General features: G+C 34.5%; 1 long non-coding RNA gene across 7 annotated transcripts; it reads right to left on the reverse strand.

The window, feature by feature from the left end:
• Nucleotides 1–76: 76 nt before the first annotated feature.
• Nucleotides 77–11,731, reverse strand: LOC126759891 (uncharacterized). 7 transcript variants are annotated; one of them, XR_007667110.1, is made up of 5 exons: nt 11,244–11,731; nt 10,395–10,597; nt 8,612–8,680; nt 737–4,120; nt 77–677 (listed from the first exon to the last, which is right to left on the reverse strand). It is a non-coding gene; the product is annotated as an uncharacterized LOC126759891 (long non-coding RNA). The 7 variants fall into 7 exon arrangements; XR_007667111.1 differs by lacking the exon at nt 10,395–10,597 and having other exon boundaries at nt 737–2,930; nt 3,923–4,120; nt 8,612–8,806; nt 11,161–11,731; XR_007667108.1 differs by having other exon boundaries at nt 11,161–11,731.
• Between the last annotated feature and the right edge of the window lie 14,007 nt (nt 11,732–25,738).

Here is a 25,738-nt window from a genome sequence, read left to right on the forward strand (position 1 = left end):
GAAACCAAAAGTCTTCAATAAAAATGACAGTAGTCATTGACAGCTATCAATGGTTCATCGAAAACTGTGTTCGTGAGCTCATTCCGTGGATTGACATGTTAAAGATCCAAAAAAAAAATTAACCATTAATCTATTTTATATAAATTATATGCGTAAAATTTAATACCTTTTACCCCCACTCTCTGAAATTACTGAAGCAATTCGACTCCGATTTAATACTTATTTTTTTATTTCTTGCACGCAATGAAACCGAACTGCTGCCTCATTTATCTTCGCTGTTGCGCCACAATATTTCATGGTGCCTCCTGTTGCCTCACGGCATCAAAGTGCGTTGGTTGTACGCGCCCACGCAGGGCTGTTTTATTTTTACCTCTTATTTGTTAACTTATTCGAGCATACCCTGCAGGGAAATGGAGTGCTGAAACCGATAAAAAAAACAAATCAAATCGAATATACTGGCCTTCTTCTTCTTCTTGTTTCCTTTTCATCGGTAGGGCTTTTTGCGTGGCAAGTTCCAAACCCAGCTCACAACCCTGATTAGGGGATGTTTCGCCTTCCCACTTTGGCTCACCTACGACTTGAAGTCGTGACCTGCTTGAGCCATATGTAAAATAATCGCTTCTGGCCACTCCCAAGTGAATTTGGTGAACACTTGCGTGAAATTCCTCCATCCTGGCCTTAGAGTAAAGAGAATAATGAGAACAGCGTAAGAATTTTCAAGCGTTAAGGACTTAACCTTCTTCTTTACTATCGTAGAAACCGTTTACGCAGTTATAGCCGAGTTAACAACAGCGCATAGGAGCTTTTGGTGTTGTTCAGTGTCAGTTTACACAGCCCTATTAGTTTTGCAGGAATACCAAATTCAGACATCGTGGCATAAAGGCAACTCCTTTCGCTCGAGCTGTCAAAAGCAGCTTTGAAATCGGCAAAGAGGTGGTGCGTGTCGATTCTCTTTCCACGGGTATTTTCCAAGACTTGAATATCTGTTGATTTTCCAGGTCTAAAGCCGGTGGCCCTTAATCTTTCACACAATACGCTCGATAGAACCCTGTACGCGATGATGAGGAGGCTTATGTCAGGTAGTTGGCGCAGATTGTGCGGTCTCTCTTTTTATGGATTGGCAAAGCACACTTAAATTCCAATCGTCGGGGGTGCTTTCATCCGACCATATTCTACAAAGAAGCTGATGCATGCTCCTTCTTCGCCACCGTGTTTGAATAGCTCGGCTGGCAATCCATCTGCCCTCGCCGCTTTGTTGTTTCTCAGACGACTAATTGCTATTCAGACTTCTTAATGGTCGGTATAATGGAACGACTGCTCCATCGTCATCGATTGGAGAATCAGGTTCGCCATCTCCTGATGTTATACCTTCACTGGCATTTAGCAGGCTGGAGAAGTCTTCCCTCCATAATTTTAGTAGGCTCTGGGAATCGGTTACTAGATCACCTTGGGGGATTCTAATAGAGTAGGACTTAACCCAGTGGCACGAAATTGAGCCATTTTGCATATAATGCCCATAGATATCGTCGGAAGGTGTATGGCCGCAAAAGTTGCTATTAGACTCCGTGAATCTGGGTTTCTAAATGAACACATGTCTGAATTTTCGGAAATCGTCACATTTTTTGATTTTTTGATCAAATTCCGCATCTTTTGGATCATGGAGAGAAACTCTGTCGGGTATTTCTCTGTTTGAAGGAGTTGTGGAGGGGTAGAAGTCATTGGAGGAGATGGGCAGTGAGTTTATTTACGGATGAGCCAAAGCTTGAAGGAAAGTTTAATGAAGGAATTTATAAGTAGAAGATCTAATGCTCTGGAGTGGAGCTTTCTTCAGAGAAGTGACTATCCACTTTGATAGCAGAGTGACAATGCCTTGTGCTTACTACCCTTGCGGCAGGCATGTTAAGGAAAGCCTGACCTCGTTATCAATGAAATCGAGTCACTTTGTGATAAGACTGCATGCTAGGCCCCAGCTCAATCGCTGTCAACTGTAAAGCTGATGAGTTGGTAATGAAGGGTATCCTAACCCCGCTATCAGTTGTATGAAAATGAGTTAGTGCTTCTCCTCATGTGTTCTACTCCTGGATAGCTGCGTTTCACGAAAACTTGGCTGTCATAGGTTCATATGCGGTCGCAACATATTTTTATCATAAGATGGATCCCAAGAGATCCAGTGAGCTCTTTGCCTTCAGTAAGGCTGGTATCTCCCTAGTTTTGGGCGGTTCTGATTGATCATTGGCAGTAAGGTTCATGCAGTTAGGTAGATAATCTTATCGGTCGCCAGCTGCAGAAGCTGTATGGTAGAAGTCGAGGAGGAAATACTTAGGCACTTCCTTCTTGATTGTCCCACATTTGCGAGATTAAGACTTAAACACTTGGGAGCTCATGCCTACAAGGCGCTGACTTATAAGTTCAAATTACAGGAGTGCTATTTTTATGGCTTCACAAAGGACTGCATACAGTGGTACAATTACGATCTCTGGATCTGCCATTAACTTAACCTAACCGAAGTTTGACTTAAATTCATGCTTTCCAAATTGTAATTGTTTTGTGTAGTATTGTAAGTGTATACAAGAGGTGTTTAGCAAACGTTCTAGTAAATCCTAACCTTAAACTCATCTGTTGCTTACATCGAACAGCGCATTTTCCTTTCGGGTACTTCAGGGAATATTTTTTTTATTTATCTACATATTTACTTATGCAGATACTAAGTTATACATATGTACTTGTAGTATAAGAGCAGCAGCTGTTTGTTAAAGAGACAGATGAAAAAAATACAACTAACAATGTCAGCATCAGTGTTGCAGCGCGCCGGTAACAGTCGCCGTTTCCGTATCCTTTCGCTTCCGCTTAACACCATGTTGATGATTGTTGCCCTGACAGCATCATTTATTTAAAACACTTTTCAAGTAAAAATGCTAAAATTGACAGCTCTGATGTTGAAGGCGGCAAATATTGGTGGAGGGAGCGAGAAAAAAATACAATAAAAAGTAAATAAAACAGCTGGCAGGAGCAAAAAAGTTACATGAACGAATAAATACAAATATTACACTTTGCGCTTGGAAGTGAGAAAGACAAATGTAAATATGTATGATGCCACCTATGTAATATTTATGTACTTATGAATATTATATATATGTATATGTGTAAGTGGTCTATGGAGACTGTGGAGCAGGGGAAGTCCAAATTCTCATGGTCATTTGATTTGACAGATAACAGGAATAAAAGAAAAGTGCCACGCTGAGACAATGAGAAAAGCAAAAAGCTTGTAACAATAATTTGTGTTCATCATCATTAACTAAAATGGCAACAACGTTAACAAAAAGGTGGCAAGATAGTAATGTAGGATGCTTGAATGGAGGAGAGCAGAAAGTAAGAATGTGCACATCAAATAAACGAGCAACTATATGGTTTTTATTGTTAGTATTGACGTCAAGGTGACTAAACTGGTACGAGGAAAGTGCTTGAGATAAGGTGCCAACAATAAAATGAAATTAGAAGGGATGAATTTTGATATTATTCGCTAACTGATAACATCAACTTTTCTTCGGCTCGAAATCATAAACGTCGCTTTTTGGGAGAGAACGAAAAAATAAAAAAAAATATACATACATATATGAAATTGAGACATATTTTTCCGACTAAGAAACGATGACTACCATAAACATCGTATAAGAGTATATCATGTATCCATAGGTGATATGTGAGATACTATCCATTCACTCACGGTTTTAGAACATGAGAATATCTGAAAAAATCATGTGAATATTGAAAATTTTGAGAAAAAAAGGAAAAAAATCCCAAAAATTTCTTCCCAAAATTTATAGAGTTTACAATATTCACATGATTTTTTTTTCAGATATTCTCACTAAATTCATTTTTATTCATGGAACGCCAGTTTAAAACTAGCCCACTGTAAGCTTACCATCTTACTTTGTCAGAAAATTGTGTAGGTGTCCAATTAAATGGAACGAAAAGAAAGCAAACCTCTGAGACGGTCGTTTTTATGGCAATAGCAGTAGCATAGTCATTAATTTTGCAATTGGCTGATGGTGCAGCTATAAACCATGCCGGTCAATATGGTTTCCCCGTGGCAGGAATAGAAAGAAGTTCTCATAAAACCCTTTTGGATAAGAAAATAAAACCGATTATGCAATGGATACACAGAAATATTAAATAACAAATAATTGTATCATTATTTCAAAAAAAAAATTTTTCATTGAAGTCAGATTTTTTAATAAGTGGCAACCCTTAAAAATAATTTTATACAATTATAAGCTTTCATTCATTTAGTTATAAGCTTTGAAACTAAATTTTTTTTACTCAAATTTTCGAAAAGGTGGCAACCCTTTACAAAAAAAATTCAAATTTTTTATCTGCAGCTTTCTTAGTTATTTTCACATGGTAATGTTTTTCATCCCAGCAGCATTTAAAACTCAGCAGTTTCAAACAGGTGGCAACGCCTCTATAAAATTAGTTAAATATTTACATCTACAGCTTATTTCGACTTTTCAGTGTGTAAGATATTTATCCAAATATTTTTTATTACTCAGCATTTTCAAATTGATGGCAACATTGACACTATTTTCCTACAAATTATACAGACAATACAACTAAAATTCCTAAAAAGTATATTGAAATCATTTCAGCCATTTTTAAAAATATTGGCAACCCTTCATACAATTATTTTCAGCTTTAATACCTTAGGGAACTACGTAGTTTGATACCCATTTAATTCATTAATTTATAAGCTTTAAACCTATTTACTTTTTTGTTATTAAAATAGACGAAAAGGTGGCAACCCTTTACAAAAATTTTAGTTTTTGATCTGAAGCCTTCTTAGTTATTTTCACTTTGTAATATTTTTCATCCCAGCAGTATTTAAAACTCAACAATTTCAAACAGGTGGTAAATTCAAATTTTTTTATAAGTGGCAACCCTTAAAAATATTTTAAAACAATTATAAGCTTTAAGTATTTAAACTCAACAATTTCAAACAGGTGGTAAATTCAAATTTTGTTATAAGTGGCAACTCTTAAAAATATTTTTAAACAATTGTTAACTTTAATTCATTTATTTATAAACTTTAAACTTAATTACTTTTTTGGTTTTTTTTACTCAAATATTCGTAAAGGTGGCAACCCTTTATAAAAAAATTTTAATTTTTAAGCTGAAGCTTACTTAGTTATTTTCACATAGTTATTTTTTCTCCCCAGCAGCATTTAAAACTCGACAATTTCAAACAGGTGGCAACCTTGACACTATTTCACTATTCTTTATCCGGATATTACAACTAACATTTCGAAAAATATATGGAAACTATTTCAGCCTTTCATTTTGACGCTTTGGCTCCTGCCAACGTGATGGAATTTCGTTTCGTAACACGATTACGTTGCAGTTTAAAAAAATTTTGCTTCAAAAATAAATTTTGTTTAACCATTTTTTAAGTAAATACCTCTTCATAAATAATTTCAGAATTTTAATATTCGGTTCTGAAAGTCTCGTTTTCCAATTTCGAATAAAAAATTCTTAGAAAATAGAAATATAATCTTTTCCTTTTCAAAGTGAATATTATAATTTAAGCCAGCAAGACTGATGCATATGTTTTTGTACATATATACATACATATAGTATGCACATATGTATGTATGCATACAAAGATGGCGATTTAGCAACTGAGAGTCAGAGAGGAAGCGAAAAGATGAGAACACAATGAAGCAGCTGCCATTTGCACGTGTAACCACTTCAAAGCTTGACCTGCCATCATATGCATAAATATTTACCTAGGAAACAACAAATACATACAAACATAGCTATTACTATGTGAACCAAGAGTTTTTAAGATGTGTGTAAGTTGCTTGTCTAGCAACTCATGAACTGCAAAAATGAGATTAGTTATTTCAGTCGGTTTAACTAGTTTCAAAGTGACAATATTTTCACTGAAAACAATAATTTTATGAAATATGAAATTTATTGAATGAGTTTTACTGACCTGTTTCATGCTATAACTCATCCAAGAAATTAAATAATAAAAAATCAAAATTGTTATAAAAAATTTGTGTGATATTTTTGCACTAAATTGAATAATTTCCTTTAAAATTCTGAAAAATAATTCGCCAAGCTTAAACTCCACCGGCTGAAACCAGTTGCATTTACTGCAGGATATTTAATCCGATGTCTATACACACACACATAAACAAGAAAAGCTGTCCTCCGTAGCAGTTGAAGTGCACACATACTCGAACACATATGCGCAACAAAAACAATATTTATTCACATGTATTTATGTATGTACCCATAAATATGTCCAGCACTTTACGCTTGCATACATAAATAAGATTTACTTGCGCTGGAAATTGGTGAACCCTTCTGCTTGCTTATTGTGCGCCAGCAAAATATTCAAGGTCAGTGCTGAAATTAACAGTGAAACGAAAAAGTATGTGCCACAGCAATATTAATGCATTTTATTATACGTACGTATGTTTATACATACATATATATGTATATACATATGTATCTCACATATACGAAAAATGACAAAAACATTTGCTGTCGTTGAGCGAAGGCAAAAATCGATGAATCTTAAGTGCAACCCCTTAAAAAGCTCTCGAAGCACTTCAATGCTTTTGTATAGAAGGAAGTGATTGCTAAAAGCAAATCCACGAGTGCTAGATTGCTCGCTGCAAGTCCTTGTAGCGAAAGTATACGGTTGAAATAAAATTTTTACTGCGACGAAATAATTATTTTTAGTTTGGTTTTTTATACGAGTTGCTAGCATTGATTTTTTGTTAACGAAGGTGTTGAACGAAAAAAATATAAGAATTTTTAAGCTTTCACTTACCACCAGCTTTTCTTTTAAGCACTTTGTCGCATTTTGATCCGCCCTAATGTGCATTTACTTGTAATTGGGTAGCCAAGGCAACGCACACCCGAAAACTTTCACTTGTGAAATTAATTAAAATTGTTTGGTGGCTCAAATAGAGGCGATGTCAAAAACAAAAAAATAACAACAAACAAAAGCTGCAGCTGAAATCTAAAATTGCACAAAAAGTTAAAGTTCAAAGAAGCAGAAATAAAAAGAAAAATAAATAAATAAAGTAGGGCCAGATTCGGGCGCAAACGAAATGATTGAGAGATATACAATTTTTGAAATTAATTTCCCATAATTTTACGAGGTTAAGCTTAAAAAATCCGCTTTAATAAAAATATTTTTTAAGGCAGGATGCCACTTGTTTAAAATAGTAAAATTTTTATTTTATCACTGTGTGCAGGGCATAAAGCAGATATATAGCAGAGCTATATTTAACAACAAATAGCTGAAAAAATGTTCAGCCAAGCTTGCCACCTGCTAAAAAATGGGAATTAATAATGCACTATATCTTTTAAAACAATTTCAATTCAATTCCAAATTGAAAATAATATTAAATGGAATATTTCAGAGCAAATTTTATATGAAAAAATATTTCAACCAGAGATGCCACCTTTTTTCAAACACATTAAATTCAATTCCAAAGAGAAAAATATGTACATATATCAAGTGGAATATTTTAGACATATTTTTCATGGAAAAATATTTCAAACAGAGATGCCACCTTCTAATGAACATATTTAAGGACTGAAATATATACAATATATAAAATATATGTATGTACATCTGTATATTGGCGTCAAGTACTATAATATGTACAATTGATGAAGCTTTAAGCTGAAGATATTTGGGAATAAAGTTGCCACATATTCGCAATTAATAAAATATTGCATTGAAGCGCGGATGCTAGTTGTAAGAATAATATTTTTTTTGTACATACATATGTATGTATTTAAGGTATGGATTTCATATTTCAAATTTAGAAAATATGTATAATTATATAGAACAAAAAATATATCAACCGCAGTTGCCACCTTATGCAGAAAAAATTAAGTGCTAAAAAATAAAATAATGGCATCAAGTTCTATAATATGTATAATTGACAAAACTAAAGCAAAATATTTTTTTGAAAGAGGTTGCCATCTATTTAAAAAAATAAAATGAGGTAAATTGGGTAAAAATGTTATATATTATACAATATATGTATGTATGTATGGTATGGATATGATTTTGTATATAGAAAAGATTCCTAAAATATAGAACAAAAAATATTTCAGACAGAGTTGCCATATTATTAAAAAGACTAAGTGCTAAAGCATACAATAATGACATCAAGTACTTTAGTATGTTTAACTGACAAAACTAAAGTTAAAGATATTTTGGTAAGAGTTGCCACTTATTTAAAAAAATAAAATGTGGTAAATTGGGTTGTAATTTGTCGAACTTTCATTTAATCACTCATTTTGCCTAACTGTACCTGAACTGTACTGTAATATTTAAACACGAAAAATATTTCAACCAGAGTTGCCATCTTATTAAAAAAATTGTTGCTAAAGAGAATAATAATGGCAACAAGTTCTAAAATATATATAAATAATAAAAGTGAAGCTCAAGATATTTTCGAAAAAAGTTGCCATCTATTTAAAAAATTTAAAAAAAAGTTAAAATGTGTTAAATTGGTTTGCAATTTGTCGTACCTTCATTTTACATACTGCTTAACTGTTCGAATTAAATAATTAAACTCACCATTTCCAAACATTATTTTCTGCGCTTTACTTCATAACATAAAATTCCCTGCATCTTCCTGGCCAAAGCCTTAAAAAAGTCCAAGAAAATATGCGCTGAAAATCTCGTTTTCAGGCAGCTCGCACCAAAAAAGTTGTTAATACTCATTTGAACCGTGTTGTGTTTGGGTATAATAAGCGCAGCCAAACAACGAAACTTGTTGAAAGATGAAAGAAAATTTATTTTTCTACGCCAAGGCAAAGCAATAACAACACACATACGCGTACAATACATGCACCAAGCTCCCGGAAAATAGCATTCAAAACTTTTTATGGCGAAAATAAATGCAATTAATTTCGCGCGCCCAAGAGCGGATGGAATTTTGTATGCACGCAGATATCAGTATATACTTTATGCCTTGTATATGCGTAAGATAATTTATTTGGTATTCGAAAACGAATATTTTTTAATGCGAGTAATAAACAATAGTCGTGCTAACATTAAATAATTAAAAGTTTGAAGAATTATTCTTATGAAAACTGTAACAATTAATTTTATTTTCGTATGAAAACTTCTGAAAACATTTGAAACATTTTTGAAGATCTTTGCAAGTGTACCAAATCTCCTACGATTCGTCAACATTTCGGAAATGACGAATCGATCACCCACTGGCATATATCGAATAGAGCTATGATCACAACCGTTTATGCTACTTGAATAAGCTATACCCAAACTCTCTTGGCTTGCATTCAACAGACTAAAAAAAAAGAGAGTTGATATAAATTATGGAGGATATGTGCAGAAGTTCACGAAAGTGAAAATAGTTCTTTTAGCGCCATTCACTTGGGAATTACCAGAAACGATCCTTTTACTAATGGCTCAAGCAGCTCATGACTCATCCGGGCTTAGACCAAGTATCCTCCGGGTAGTCAAAGAACATCCGTTTGAAGACGAGTCCACTGGGTTCGGGACCCGCCACGTGGAAAAGGGCATGTACCTTGAAAGTTCGGTCTCTTAATTGGGAAGGTGGTGCTACCCAGTTGGTTGATATCCTTGTAAGAGTAAAGACTGATATCACCGCCATCCAAGAAGTGCGATGGACGGTACAAGGACTGAGACGAGTAGGTCTTTGTGGTATTTACTAAAGTGGCTATATAAAGGAGCACAAATTCGGTGTGGGATTCGTAGTGGGAGAGAGATTCCCTCACCGAGTACACCCCGATAGATGAACGTCTAGCCACAATCCGCATCAAAGGTAAGTTCTTTAACGTATCGCTGATTTGCGCCCACGCCCCGACGGAAAAGAAGGATGATGTGATCAAAGATGTCTTCTAGTGCTGCCTCCGCCACGATGTCAAAAAAAAAGCCAGAGCAGGCAAGGAAGGTATCTTTGGCACAACGGTCGGTAAATTCAGTCTCCACGAGGAAACATCCTCAAATGGGTTGAGTCGGATCGACTTTGCCGGGGATCGAAATATAGTTGTCTGTAGTACTAGATTCCAGCATAGAAAAATTAATCAAGCTACTTGGCTGTCTCCCGATCATGAAGCCATCGTTCATGTTGTGATAAACGGATGACACGTTTCCAGTGTTTTAGATGTGCGTACGCGCTCCGAAATGGGTGGGTACTCCGTGGGTACGAAGGCCGCTGGGCGACAGAGGTAATGCTCGAATATTCTACGAAAAGATGCGGCGACTAGCAGAAGGTTTTAACACCGGAGCATACTCTTGTATAAGCCCCAGAGGGGATCTAGGTACTGATGATCAGAGCATATTGAAATTATGAAGGCAACACTTCTCTAACCTGGTAAATGGCAGTGAAAGCTTAACACCAGAAGATGGTGAACCCGATTTTCCAATCGATGACGCTGGAGCGGACGTTCCATTGCCCGAGCATGAAGAAGTTCGAACAGTAATTACCCGTTTGAAGAACAGATAAAACTAAGCTGTGTCACAGGTTGTTCCGTAAAGATCTATTCGTAGCACGTTCCATTTGATAAAATTTATCTGAAACAGAAAGTGATTCACTTTTAAAACGATTGTTGCAAGCAAATGAAGTCGATGGATCCTAACATCCAATAATGCTTCTACAATATGAAAATCTGCGCTTTTAGAGTACCATTGCATTTCTTGCAATACTAATCATAACTTGTATATACGTTTTTATAGACCTAACCCACCCACATCACTACGTTCCATTCCTTTCTCCTGCTTATACGCTTGTTTCATAAGTAAACTTCCGCATTGTATGCTTTTCCAGCAATTATTGCTAGCTTGAACTAACCTCACTTAATTTAACTTTATCTACTTTAATGGTATCATAAGCTAAGAAAGCACAGCTGAGTGCTAGTTCCTTGCTACAAAGTGGAGGCCAACTTTAATACTCTCGATAAAACTACGCAATACTAAAACAATGATTTCATATGAAACAAGGCACTGCCGAATATACGCTACATATGCAACTTTGTAGGGGGCACAACACACACATCCATATATACACACATGCACACACTCATGCACACATACATGCATATGCGCCTTGCTGCGTAGGCGTTTAGGAATTTGCATACCATCTCCTGTGAAATTTCCTTCACACAATTGCTGTTACGTAATCACAGTTGTATCAACGGCACACATGCACTTACACACTTACACATACATACGCGTATTAAACGCTTCCTGCAATGTTTCGTCCCACATTGCAGCTAAAAACGGCAACAGAATTTCATATCTGCTATTGCAACCAAATTTAAAACGACGCGACGAGCTGCAATGCAGCTTTGCAATTACACGAGCGCATCGCTGTGCGCGGGCGGAATGTGTACGGAGACGATGCGCTTCAAGAGCAGCACGTGGCGCAGCAACAACGTCAACTGTGCGTAGACGAGCCCGGGCAAAGCTCCCAGCATAGAAATGTCAGAGTTCACGTAGCTAAGGCAGAGTGACGGCGAGAGCGGAGAGGGGGTGGTCTGCTGGTGGTAGAGTTGCGTTAGTAGCACCGCTTTGGGATGATGACGCCAACGCGTCCTGTTGCATATCCGTTCGCGTGTCATCCAGTTGACTGACCAAACGGTAGAGTCACCACCGGGCAGTGAGCTCAACAGATATGGTCAACCAGCGGCGCCCAGGTGTATGCTACAACTTCCAATTCACTCAATAAAGGTGGCGGTTTAAGTGCATTACATATATAGCCATACGCAGATGTATATATACATACATAGATGTTTGCATGTCTATATTTCTACGTGTTTGTTATATAAAAATGTACACCCTTGCAATAAAATCGCATATTTTGTTGTTGTTCTTTAAAATCTCAGCGTAAAATCACAATCAAAGTTGAAGGTCATGCGCAAAATTGCAGCTCGTCGACAGTGACGCCAACAGCGACGTCAGCATCGAGGCACCCTCCTGTGCGGCAAAGCCCTGTTATTGCTCTACTCATTGTCGTCATTATTGCTGTATGCAAATATTTTACGTATACATACAGCTATGTGTATATATATATATATATATATATATATATAGTTATAGTATGTGTGTATATATTTGACTTTGTACATTTACATTGACAATTTTATATACCTAATGTGCTAATATACGTATGTATACATAAAGTTTGGTGATTATACGAACAAATATTTTAATAATGAACAAATATTTTAATAATGAATTGTTAATAAATTTTGCTTCTAAGACTTTTGCTGTGGATAGTAGTTAATATATAATTTTATATTTATGTGTGAGTGCGCTAAAAAACAGCCTTTTTTCAACAATTTTTCCTCATATAAAAAATTAAATATTTTATTAAAATTTTTTTATTGTTAAAAGCATACACTATTCATAAAAAAATTCTGAAGTATTTGTAAAAAACTATTTTAAACTTGGCCATTGCGACGCCATTTCCGGTGACCCTCGGGAAAAAGAAGCGCCTGCGTTGTTAGGATAAATCCTTACAGCATCATCTGAAGTGAAAAAATACGTGTTTTAGTTAAAACCTCAACTTAGAACTTGGGCGAAGGAAAAAATAAACTGAAAATTGAATTTTTGGCCGACATTTTTACAAAAAAAAAAAATGAAAACTTCAGTGAAAATTTCGCGACATTTTTTTTTTTTCAAATAGTTGTAATCGAAGAAAATCCTTCATCTAAGTCTTTAAGAATTGTATCTGCGTAAAATTTCATGAAGATCGGTTCAGTAGTTCTCGAGAAATGTTGCCAACCGACTTCCAAAACACAGTTTCGAGAAAAACGCGTTTAAAAATGACGCACTGAGCCTAGCTAGCCTCGAGCGCATTAGTTCTCAAGGCTGTATCTCCGACACTATTACTCGGATGAACTTGAAAACTTAAAAAAATTTGATTTTTTGAAACCCGTAAACCCATGTAACTCCTTAATTAAATTTTGTGAAATTTCGAAAATCAGTTTCTTTTACTTTTTTCTAGATAAGAAACAGAATAGAGCCGGATTTATGACCAACAAAAAATGATCAAACCTTATAACATATAATTTTCTATGTGAATATCAAAAAAATTACAACGAAAAATCAAAGCACCGTTTCACAGATGCAATATTTGTTGAGTTCGGTTAGTGATGTTGGGCTTGAAATACTTTCTAAAAGCATTAAAACCTGCCGATTCGGTTCATAACACATTTGGATCACCAGCTCCGCATATGAAATAAGCTACTCGATAGCTGGCGATGAGGCTCAAATATTTGTATACTATATAAACCATCCGCTTTGGTTGATATATGTATGTCAAATTAATCACATAAAATACAATATTTTTTGGGCCGTCAAAAGCCGGGAAAATGTATTTAAAGTACATACATTAAAGTACAGTCATTTCATTGGTGTTCATGAATTTTATCAATATTTACTATATTATGATGATAGAAATACCAACTAATGCCCGCCTTTCATAATGTCAAATTATGTCAAACTAAATGACACTAAATTAATCTTAGTAAAAATGTTTGGAATATAACAAGCTGTCAATTTAATTTTTCTTTCATACTTACATACAACCAACTTGACAAGCAAACAGTGCTGTCACTTCTCGCTTTAGTTTGCCGATTTGACAAGAAAATCATTGTCATTAAATTTGACATTACGAAAACAGCACTTAAATCTGTAACTTTGCAAAAGTGCAAAGGTTTTATTGCATTGGAACATGAAAGACGTTACTATTTTAAGTTCATTTGGAACATTATTCCACATGGTCCCAAAATATGCAAATATCATTGAAAATTTAGAAACAAATATTTTCAAATGTCATCGTTTTTAAAATGACAAAAATTTTGACAATAATGTGTCAAAAATAATTAACAATATAGAAGTGACTTTTCTGGTTGTTGTTAGGTTTGGTACTTCATGGCATTAAAGTTTCAAATTATAGGTTTAACCTGACTAATCGTCAAATAAACTAGCGAATGGAAACAAACTTTAAGTTTTTAAATATTTTATTAATTAATTACTTGTTTGACGCGAAACAGATCATCGAATCTCTAGCGAACGTCAAAGTTTGCATATGAAATACTTCTGCCTTTCTATTCTAATATAAAATATCTAGATGTCTTTTGGTTAATTTAAAAGTCCAAAGCGTTGAGTCAAAGGCTGAAAATTTGTAAGTCTCTCACCAGCGCAAGTCGTTAGTAATATTTGTCAATCAAATGACGCTCAAAATGAAGTATAAATCCTGTACTACCTTGACTCAAACGGTTTCAGCTTGTGTGTCGAAGTCTGAAAGACTACACCAGTTATAGAGTAAGCATTACAAAACATATATATTTTTCTGAAGTTTGTATAATCAAATATTAAATATAGCGAATTTCTTCATTATTTTCACTTATTTTTGAACAGCTGTAACTTCTCCGAATTTATTTTTTTTGTTAAATGAAGCTTAAAATAGCACTGGAGATATACGACTGTAACTATTGACAAAATACGGAAAAACGTTTTCGACTACCTAATATTACACTAGATATGATACTAAAAAGTTTGGTGGGAGTTTTCAGTAATTTTTGTAGAAAAAATTTACGAAACTAATATGGAAGGTGAAAATTTAAAAAAATAAAACTCTGTCACATATATTTCTCTGTTTAAACTGGATGCGGCCTTTTGAGTATGAGGTGCAAGCATTTTGTTATAAACTAAAATTATTCCTATATACCAATTTTTTTATATTTAGAAACTCATGCAGCACATACATTAGAGCGGGTCGATTTAAAAGGAGCCAAAAAAAAAAAAACGTAAAAATGGCGTAACGGAAAATATTCTACGGATCATTCTGAACAACTTTGTCTAAGAGAATGTGGGTCTACAACTGGTTTCGCTTTCGTTGCGTTTATTTAAGGTTTCTATTTTAAGGCTTTCGATTTTTAAGGCGCTTTCTTACAAACTTTTTCTTCAGTTTTTGAGATATCGCACTGAAAGTTGGTATGTAGGTGCACTTTAATATTATATTGGTCATTTGCTAGAATCGGGAACATCGGCAACTATATCACATATCTACCATACAAACCATTATTCAAAATTTTTAAAGTTCGCCTTAAGAATCGCTGGCTTGAAACGGGTTTTCGACCCACACAGCCCTAGGCAAAGTTGTACAGAATGATCCGTAGAACATTTCCCGCAAACTCAATTTTATGGCAAACGAAAATGAACCCGCTCTAACCTACATAAATGCAAATATATGCAGAAGCTCCAACGACAGAGAGGAAACATAAAATTTACGTGACGCAGATTTATTGTGGTTACATGTCACGTGCCACATTTAGGTCAAAATTAAATTATCCTGACCCTGAAAGGCTAACAAGACGAGGCAGCGTAATGTGTTGATGTAGGTGCCTCCCGCATACAATGAAGCAAGCTGAAATTCTAATAAACCAAAACAATGCGCGCACAAACATGTCGCTACAAATTACAATGCAGGCGACGCATACCAAAATGAGCCTTACGCAGCTGAAAACAATAACTCACATCGGAATACAATAACAATTTCGTACTGTTTATTAATAAATTACTTAATGGAGAGGAGTCATGAGCGGGTAGAAAATAGTAGGGCGGAAAAAATCTAAAATCCATCTAATGAGTTTAGGGGCTAGGAGGGAGGGAAGTGTAGTATCAAATTATGCCAACGACAGCAGCGTACGTGTTCCGCATAAACTCATTAATAATTTGGCAAATAATATTTTTTCGGAGAATTTATGTGCAGCAAAAATTGATTTCGCAATCTGTGGCGCTCGTGCGAGGCTCGGCATGCGTTGTCAAGCGAGGTATAATGTGTTGTTGTGCTATATATGTGTGTGCTTACACTTGTACGTATGTATGAGCTTATATGTATATGTATGTATGTATGTGTATACATATGTATGTATGGTTTGGGAGAGAGAGCTAGAAAAGCTATTCAATTTTTGCGGCCAGTAGAATTTGCAATAAATGTTGTTGTTGTAATAATTCCTGGAAATTTTAGCAGCAATGATTTAACCGCGTACAGCAAAAAATTTGAAATTGCCAACAGCATTTGTCAATAAAACGCCAATACTACCCAATAATAGCTGTGGTTGTGGTGACACAGCTGCAATTTTCCAATTTTCAATTTACAGTTTTGCTATTTATTTGCTAGAAGTTAAACAGATGCACCAACAAAACAAGCACCGAAATGTAAATGTGAATTGTTGGCTATGGTTGCGGTTGAGGCGCATTTAATAGGATTTATTTTAAACAAAAACTTCAATATATCATGGATTGATTAACAAAGCGTGGTGCTTAGGTAAATGAAATGTAAATTTCATGAATAAATTTATTTGCGGATTTTCTGATTTGGTATTACACAAAATATTTTTTTTTCAATTGAAACCTAACCTCAATTTTATGAAATATGCAAGATATGTGATTTTTGGTATTTATTATTTTTTAGCTTTTGAATAATTATTTGTTCTATCAAAAGTATAAAAATTGCTGCAAAAATGTAAGTATACTATACATATTTATATACCTCATAGTAAACCCCAAAAATTAATTTTCTCTGCTTACATATAAGCATTTGGTCTTTTCATGATTTCTTCAATGCTTTTCATGTGTTTTCCATTTCACTGATATCTATTTAACTTTGCTTTTCTATCGCCTTTGCAATATGTGTGGGTCGTACAGTGCGTATGAGTGTCATTTTATATGGCCAACATGTGTATTACTCATTAAATATCACTCATACGCCCAGTGCCACTGTATCATTTCAATGTGCACATAAATCGGAAAAATACTTATGTGCGTTTTGTTGGAGCCATTTGTCATTTGGTTGTGCCTTAAGCTGAATGATTTGTTTCTATTGCGGATATCCTGTCCAGCGGCATGAAAGTACAGTTATATACAATGCTCGTATGCGAACAAGCGTATAATTGTACATATGACGAGATACTATATCATCACCCAGCAGTAAATTGCATTAGCAAAGTAGAAATATTAACTGTAATTTGAGTAATCGGTAAAATTATATAAAAATATATTAGATTTTAATAATTGATTATTATAAAAAATATTTTCTTTTGATTAATGGAAAATATTATATAAAATATTTTGCTGTGTGTAATCGATAAAATTAAATACAAATATATTTTCTTTGAATAATCGATGAGATTATATACAAATATATTAAATTTTAACAATCGATAATTGTAAAACATTTTTTTTTATTTATAGAAAATATTGTATAAAATATGTTCTCTTTGAATAATCGATATTTATATACAAGAATTAATTTTATTAATATATAAAAATTTTAATCGACATATTATATATAATATGTGTGCTTTGAATAATCGATAAAAATATATATACTTATAATAGTCGATAATTAAAAATAGCACCGGTAGTAAAAAAAGCTTATTAGTTTGCGTAATCAAAATTTATTTTGAGATATATTTTCTCTGAATAATCGATAAAATTGTATAAAAATATTTTAGATTTGAACAAACGATAATTATAAAAAAAAGTTTCATTTAATTAATGGAAAATATTATATAAAATATTTTGTTGTAAGCAATCGATAAAACTATACAAAAATATTTTAGATTTTAACAATCGATAATTATACAATTTTCTTGTGATTAATGGAAAATATTGTATAAAATATGTTTTCTTTGAATAATCAACAAAATTATATAAAAATATTTTTGCTTTTAATAATCGATATTTATGAAAAAAATCATTTTTAATAATCAATAAAAATTTTAATCGAAATATTATATAAAATATGTTTGCTTTGAATAAATCTAAAATGATATAAACATATATTTCTTAAATTAATCGATAAATTATATAAAAATCGATTTGCTTTTCTTAATCGATAGTTAATAAAAATTGTATGACTAATCGATTAAGCAAAAAATGCGATTTCTTAAGATTTTAATTTGAATAAATGCCACGTTATGGCTATGTAGACTAGAGATATACATCATTTGATCATCAGAAATGTCAGTTATTTTATTTTTGACATAAAATTTTCCATATCTTTATAAGTAAATTTGGTCACGTGGCTCTAAAAATTTTCGATATATGCAATGAAAAAATAAGTAAATTATAAATCTAACAATAAAAAAACCTACCATTCTTTCAAAAGCAAAAGTATAAAAAAACTTTGCCGATAAATTTACAAATTGTCGTTAAAGTTTAGACCTATGCTAACCCAAATTTGAAATAATGCCAAAAAGTTGCTTTAAAAATTTTTGGTTAAATTATAGGGTTACCATGTTTTTCTGATATAAATTCTGAAGCAATTATAATTTTGACGAAAAAAATAAACAAAGAATATGTTATAAAAATACGCTTGTTTCTTAACATAAGTAAACTTCTATGAACTATTGTAAAAAAATTATTGTAGGGTTGCCAACTGTTTACAAATTTATTTTTATTTTTATTTAATGCGTATTTTTCTTTAAATATTACACGTGAGAGGTGTTTTATTTATAACAAATTGTTAAAGCTTATTTTGTTAAAGTTTTATATATTTTACTTAATAATGAAAATTTATGCCAGAGTTTATGAACTGTTATGCTATAGAGTAGAGTTTTTATAGTGCTAAAAATAGTTTTTCTAGGCAAACGATTTTACTAAGAACAAAATAAAAATATTTAAAAAAAGGGTTGCCATGTATTAGTATAATAATGTTAATACCTGCAAGCCATATTGATACCTAGATGAACCGCTATAAATTTTTAAATTTTTGTATAAATAAAAGAGATGAAAATATACGTGAACGAAGGTTGCCAACTGTTTATTGAACAGTATCTTAAAATATAATATTTTTTTTTAATATATGCGGTGAAAATATAATATTTATTGCAATAAAAAAAATTAAGTAAAATTTTTATTGAAAATTTTCTAGTTTTCCTTGCGTTTTAAAAATTAAAAATATTCAAGAAAAGGGTTGCCATTTGTTAATATAATAATGTTATTACTAGCAAACCATATTGATACTTACATATATGGGCCCCTATAAATTTGTATATAATTAAAAGAGACGAAAATATACGTGAACAGGGTTGCCAACCGTTCATTGAACAGTATTTTAAACTATATTATATATAATATTTTTTTATTATAATAAATGCAGTGAACATAACGTTCAACACAATAAAAAAATTAAGTTTTAGTGAAAAATTTCCAGTTTTCCCTGCCTGGTATCTATTTGCCAAAACCTTATTCATATGTATTCTCGTATTAAGAAAAGTATGTATAGGCAAGTTAGCAAAGCAAAAGTGATAATTTTGCAGCAAAGCAGCTAAGCTGACATAGAAAAGAGATAAAGTGCTTTCATTTCCAATTCATTTTCCTGTCAGCATATTTACTAATGTCACCCAACCAACCACTGATTGAATGCTTATGTATAACCAACATTTGTATACACACATAGATACATATGTGAGCATATTGTTGCTGGAGCAATTTATCACATACGCTTTGAAGCACTTTTCTATGAATACTCATTTGAGTTATTACTGCTCCTTATGTCGCCAGAGCACGCATAGAAGAAAAAACAAAAATAATACAAAAAAGAAAATAAAATAATAACTAAAAAAAATAAAAAGGATAAAAAAACACAAAAGATGAAAACATCGACAAAATTCGTAAAATGAAAGAAAACACATTGAACTGAGTGTCGTTTCTGCTCTCCGTTTCGACTTAATTTTTCGAGCCACCATTGTTGGTGGCCATAGATTATGCTCGATTTTTGTTTCCTACTTATTGTCAACAACTTCTCAAACTTTTATGGTTAGCACTGCTATTTTATTTTATCCTTCAACATTTTTTTTTGTGTTTTTGTTTCTGTTTTTGATTTTTCCAGCGAACCCTTAGTGCTTTGATTCGCCCCAAATATATTCCACTTCATTTCATATTGCCGTTTGTTTCGTTATTTTTTTTTGTTGCTTTCTTTTATTAACAACAGTTTTTTATGCGAGGGTATTGCTATTTGCCGGACCTTTTCACGATTTTCGATTATGTGGCACAAACCCATTTGACATCAATTCAACTTTGTTTGACTGCTACTTATACTTACACTCTAATGCATTTGCGTTTGTATGTATGTGCCTGTTTGTCTATATGTATGTATGTGGAGTGTATATTGCTTATATACATTCTCATTTATTCAATGAAGTGTGGCAAATTCGCGTCTTAGCGCAGCAATACCATTGGCACAGGGGCTAACTTTTTATTTTACCATTGCTGTTTTTGTTGTTGTTGTTGTATGCATAGTTGAAGTACTTATTGCTTGGTCGTAAAATTTACTGTGCTACTTTTTAAGTAGTAAAGATGCTACAAAACTTATTCGTTCGCTTGGTTGGCTACTGCCAGGCCAGGAATCAATAGTTTACATGGCGTGAGTTCATGTTGGGAGAAAATTTAATCGCTGTTAAAATAGAGCTGTTACTATTGAGTGGTTTTCAAACGACAATAATTTCATAATTACATGGATTCGCAGCGATGACGGACCATCATCGAGCTTCTCAGTTTTTAATTCTCTTTGATTGGCTCTGTAACTAACTTATTGTTGTTGGTAACTTGGGAACGCCAAGCAGAACTCTCGTTCAGACGCTATTTCGCCACAGCAACAATAAAAATAGAAATCTTCTTTTCGTCTATCTAATATAAGAATTCGTCTTCTGTTACCGTCCGTATTTGGGATGAAATGCAACCTGAAAATATTTCATCCAAAACAAACGAGGGTTTTGTCACCATTGGCCACCAAGATCGTCTGATATCACACCGTTATACTTTTCCTGTGGAAATATCTAATGTCTAAAGTCTATGCGGACAATCTCGCTTCGATTCAGACCTTGGAGCAAAGCCTCAATCGTGTCATTCGCAAGGAACCAGTCGAAAAGCTCGAACGGTTCATCAAAACTTGTACTCAACGGATGGACCTTCTGGAACGAATCTGGAGAAATTTTGACAATTTGCGTCTGACTGGATTTTTAACTTTTGAATGTCTATTGGACAATATCCAGTAAGAATTTCTACAGTTGTGGCAGTATAAACTTTGCTAAGAGGACGTAGTTCAATCGGTTTTCTACGTTTTACTCTTGGCCAGAAAGATTTCGCCGTCGCGCAGAAGCGGGTTGTCAACCGACGACGACTGCTAAGCATACGCGAGGTCCATAGGAGCTCCGCTATCCCAGTGCTATAGCGAAAGATGACAACGGAGATCCATTCGTTCCCACTTCGATGTGAAGGTCAAGCCACCTCGGCTCTCGGTTTTGCATTTTTCAGCGATTCGCTAATGAGTGTGATAATGAAGTAGCTATTTCTTTATCTAGAGAGGATAGACACTCTTTGACTCACTTTGAGCGCACAGTTTGCGAGTTCAAGGCTAGGATGACTCTGCTGTGATAGTGAATGCCTCCCTCCGCGAAAGAAGTTGCACTTCGGAGCTAAAAACACTATAGTGGTTGGTAAGATGACATCTGATAAGTTGGCGTTACGAGTTTTCGAGAAAAAGATTTTGCGGAAAATGTAACGAATATTAGCGCTGTCGATGTAAAGATCAGCTGTATCAGCTATATATGTCAGCGAATTAAGAGAAAGCAGCTACGCTGGCTAGGTCATGTCGTCCAAATAGATGAAAACACTCCAGCTCTAATAGTTCGACGCAGAACCCGTCGGGGAAAAAGAGATAGAGGAAGATCTCCACTCCGTTGGAAAGACCAGAAAGACTTGGAATCTCCAATTGGCGCCAAACACCGAAAAGAATGAACGATGGGGCGCTGTTATAACCTCAGCTATAACTGCGTAAGCAGTGTCTACGCCAATAAAGAAGAAGAAGTTCGGTAGCATTAAGCTAAGCTGGAGAGGCTGGAGAGCTCCTTAAGGAAGACTTCCCTACCAATATTTTCTCCTAACTACGATCCATCCAGCAAAAAGTCCACTGCGCTTCTTCTTCAAGGACTTCTCCAAGTCCAAATATTGCTCGTTGGTTGGCGTGGAGAAACAGCCATCAGCTTCTGCGACGTAGTGGTCCAAGTTTCCAGGAATGAAATTGCTCCAGAGAAAATGGTTTTTAAATTGAGAAATTATGAGAATTTATTTCTATGAAAAACGTGTAATAATGCCTGGGTCTGACCCTATAGATGGTCTGTTCGGTAGATGAATCTGAATAGTATTATCCAACTCTAAGCGGTTTTTGTTTTTTTAGCAAATTTTAGCTGGAATTCAATAGCATTTTAGAATGTTATGTGGATTAAGAGTAATTATGCTTTCTACTCACAGGAAATGTCGAAAAAGTTCCTTACTCTCAGAGTCCTTAACTTCACTCGAGTCCGTAAATAGGATGAAGTAGTCAAAGTAAGATAAGCAACTAAATTCTACTGCCACTCTAAGGTACAGATCACATGCCGCACAACCACTTACGACGACATTTTCGTCCCCAGCTGCGGTAATTTCTGTCATCTGCATAATGTGACAATGTATGTGTGCCAAGGTGTGAAATTCAATGCGCTTTTCAAGCCAGGCACATTACAGCGTCCACGTCAAAAGAACAAATACCACATTGAAAGTTTATATTTACGCATATGTATATGTGTAAATGTATACGTGTGTATTGCAGGTGCTTATGTGTGCGTTCTATAAAAGCATATTCTTTAAGGTGTTAATTTCTTTGGTGTTTTGACACAATTTTCTCGTGCTAAAAAACGATTTATTCACTTGAAGGTTGTGAGAGTTGAAAAGAGCAGCACACACACGTAAATACCAAGCTACATACATACATATACACAAACATACTTACATACATATTTCGAGTATGTATGCTAACGCAGTTGTGGGCCAATTGTGGGTGTCAAGTGTATCGAATTCTCTGCTGTTTACATTACACCGCACACACACAAACATATTTATATACGTTTATATAGTGCATACACGAACCGTAACGCATACAAAGTGCTGCTTTTAGTTCCGTTTAAGTGAGTGCATTCGTTACGGTACATTAAGCGTCGTCGTCGCCGTCATCGCCGTCGTCACGCAGCACGTCGGCATATCCTGCAGCAGAAGGTGTCTCTAAGCGGCAACTTAATGTTCATGGGAAGTTGAAATTATACAAAGCGACCGACGTTAAAACAAAAGCAAGTAATTTTCCTTAATGTGTCCATAAGTATGTGCTGCTTTGAGCTTACGAACTAAGGAATGTCCACAAATATATACAGAGTTGTATATGTATATGTGTGTATATTTATGCTTATTTTTCTCAGTTATTTTAGTTCCATTTTGGCCCAACTTTTTTCTATCCATTTATGATTTTTATTTGTGTTTTAGGCATTCAGTGCAGTCCGCCTTAATTTCCGTTCAATCATTGCGTGCTCACATGAAAATCGGTTGGAAAACGCATTTCTATGCATAATTATACCAAAAATTACCCTAAGGCTTCATATACTATAGTTACTCTATATGTATGTACTACAAATATTTCCATTGTGTGCTGACTGTGTTTCTAGTATTGAATAGTAATTTTCTTAATCGATTTCCATTCGATTTAGGTGGTGCTAATGGTGTTCACATTCCATAAAATGATATTAAGTTAAGTTCAAAGTGTGGTATAGAGGAATCAATATACACTAATTGACGTTAGGAATCGAAGAGTCCAATTTATTATTCAAATTAAATAAAATCAAAAAAATAAATTTCTGGGTTTAATGAAAAACCTACGAATAATACTTCAGTGTCCTTATTACGAACTGCAAACAACTCGAAGCAGTATAAATTTTCTTCATATATTTTAAAATTTTTAGATCTACATTTCAAAGCTGGATATGCTAGCAAGATAACTGACCAGATATTCACAATGCGCCAAATCTGGGAAAAGACCCGTTAAGAAAAGATCGACACACCACTTCTTCGTGGATTTCAAAGCTGCTTTCGACAGCACGAAAAGGAGCTGCCTTTCTGCCGCGATCTCTGAATTTGGTATTCCCGAAAACTAATACGGCTGTGTAAACTGACGTTGAGCAATACCAAAAGCCCCAACAGGAACGGGAAGGACCTCTCCGAGCGGTTCGATACCAAACGAGGTTTCAGACAAGACGACTTCCTATCGTGCAACTTCTTCAATCTACAGCTGGCGAAATTAATTCGAGCTGCAGAACTTAATCGAGCAGGTATAATCTTTTATAAGAGCGTACAGCTGCTGGCGTAAGCCAACGATATTGATATCATTGGCTTCAACACCTACGCCGTTAGTTCTGATTTCTCCAGACTGGATAAGGAAACGAAGCAAAGGGGTCTGATAGTGATAGCTAAACAGAATAATTCCTGTCATCAAACAAATAGTCGTCGCACTCGCAACTTGGATCACACGACACTGTTGACAGTCAACACTTCGAAGTCGTAGATAATTTCGTCTATCCTGGAACCAGCATTAACACCAACAAACGATGTCAGCCTCGAAACCCAACGCAGAATATCTCTTGGCAACAGGTGATACTTCGGACTGAGTAGACAATTGAGAAGTAAAGTCCCCTCTCGACGAACAAAGATCAAACTCTATAAGTCACTCATTATTCCAGTCCTGCTATATGGTGCAGTGGCATGGGCGATGACAACAACTGATGAGTCGACATTGAGGGTTTTCGAGAGAAAGGATTTATGGCCTTTTGCGTATTGGCAATGCAGAATATCGCATTCGATGGACCTATGAGCTGTGCGAGTTATACGACGACATTGATATAGTTCAGCGAATTAGGAGACAGCGTCTAAGCTGGCTAGATCATATCGTCCGAATGAATGAAAACACTCCAGCTCTGAAAGTATTCGACGCAGGTCCCACCGGGGGAAGCAGAGCAAGAGGAAGACGGAGTGCAGAGTTGGAAAGACCAGGTGGAAAAGAACTTGGGTACACTTGGAATCTCCAAACAGCGAAAAACTAAACTCGGCTATAACCGTAAGGTTTCAAAGTAAAGATTAAGCTTTCTTCAATTTGACTCATTAGCTTAAATTCCCGAAATCAGGATCTATCAACATTTATAAATATTTTTCTATTCAGTTCGAATATCTTACTATTGAGGCGTTTCCGTTCTTTGTTCTAATATAGTAAGTGTAAGTTCTTCTGTATAGCTACGGTATTACGGGTTTTCTAAACTTTTCCTTAGATTCTCATGTTGCAATATCTTCAAAATACCAAAATTTCCATCACTCGTAACACTATATCTCAGTAACAAATTATTCGTAAGCTATGAGGCATATCACGTGTGTTTTCAAGGTTTAATCTTCTCTCAGAGAAACGATCTGAATTTTTCTTACTGCCTGGTACTTTGTAACTGATCCTAAAAAAAATCCTTGGAGAAATTTTCTCAGTAGTTTAGCTGATAGACTCTTACGAGGACGCTATTGTTAAAGATTTTCCACAAAATTATTTATTTCGAGGGTTCTAACTAGATAGAAGAGCGCCAAGTTAAGCCTAAAAAAAGCTCATTAGGGTTGGGATATCAGATCAATAAATTATGCAATTGTCAGTAAGGAAACGAGCCTGAAAACGAACAAGAAATAACAACTAGCAAGTAATGATTCTCTATTCCAAACAGTTAACCTGTTTCAGTTCTAAAACGTTTTGCTGCAGGGTGAATTTACAACAAACAAACATACTAACAAGTTTACATATGTATAAGT

The sequence above is a fragment of the Bactrocera neohumeralis genome, chromosome 5 (assembly GCF_024586455.1).
Source record: "Bactrocera neohumeralis isolate Rockhampton chromosome 5, APGP_CSIRO_Bneo_wtdbg2-racon-allhic-juicebox.fasta_v2, whole genome shotgun sequence".
NCBI classification, from domain to species: domain Eukaryota; kingdom Metazoa; phylum Arthropoda; class Insecta; order Diptera; family Tephritidae; genus Bactrocera; species Bactrocera neohumeralis.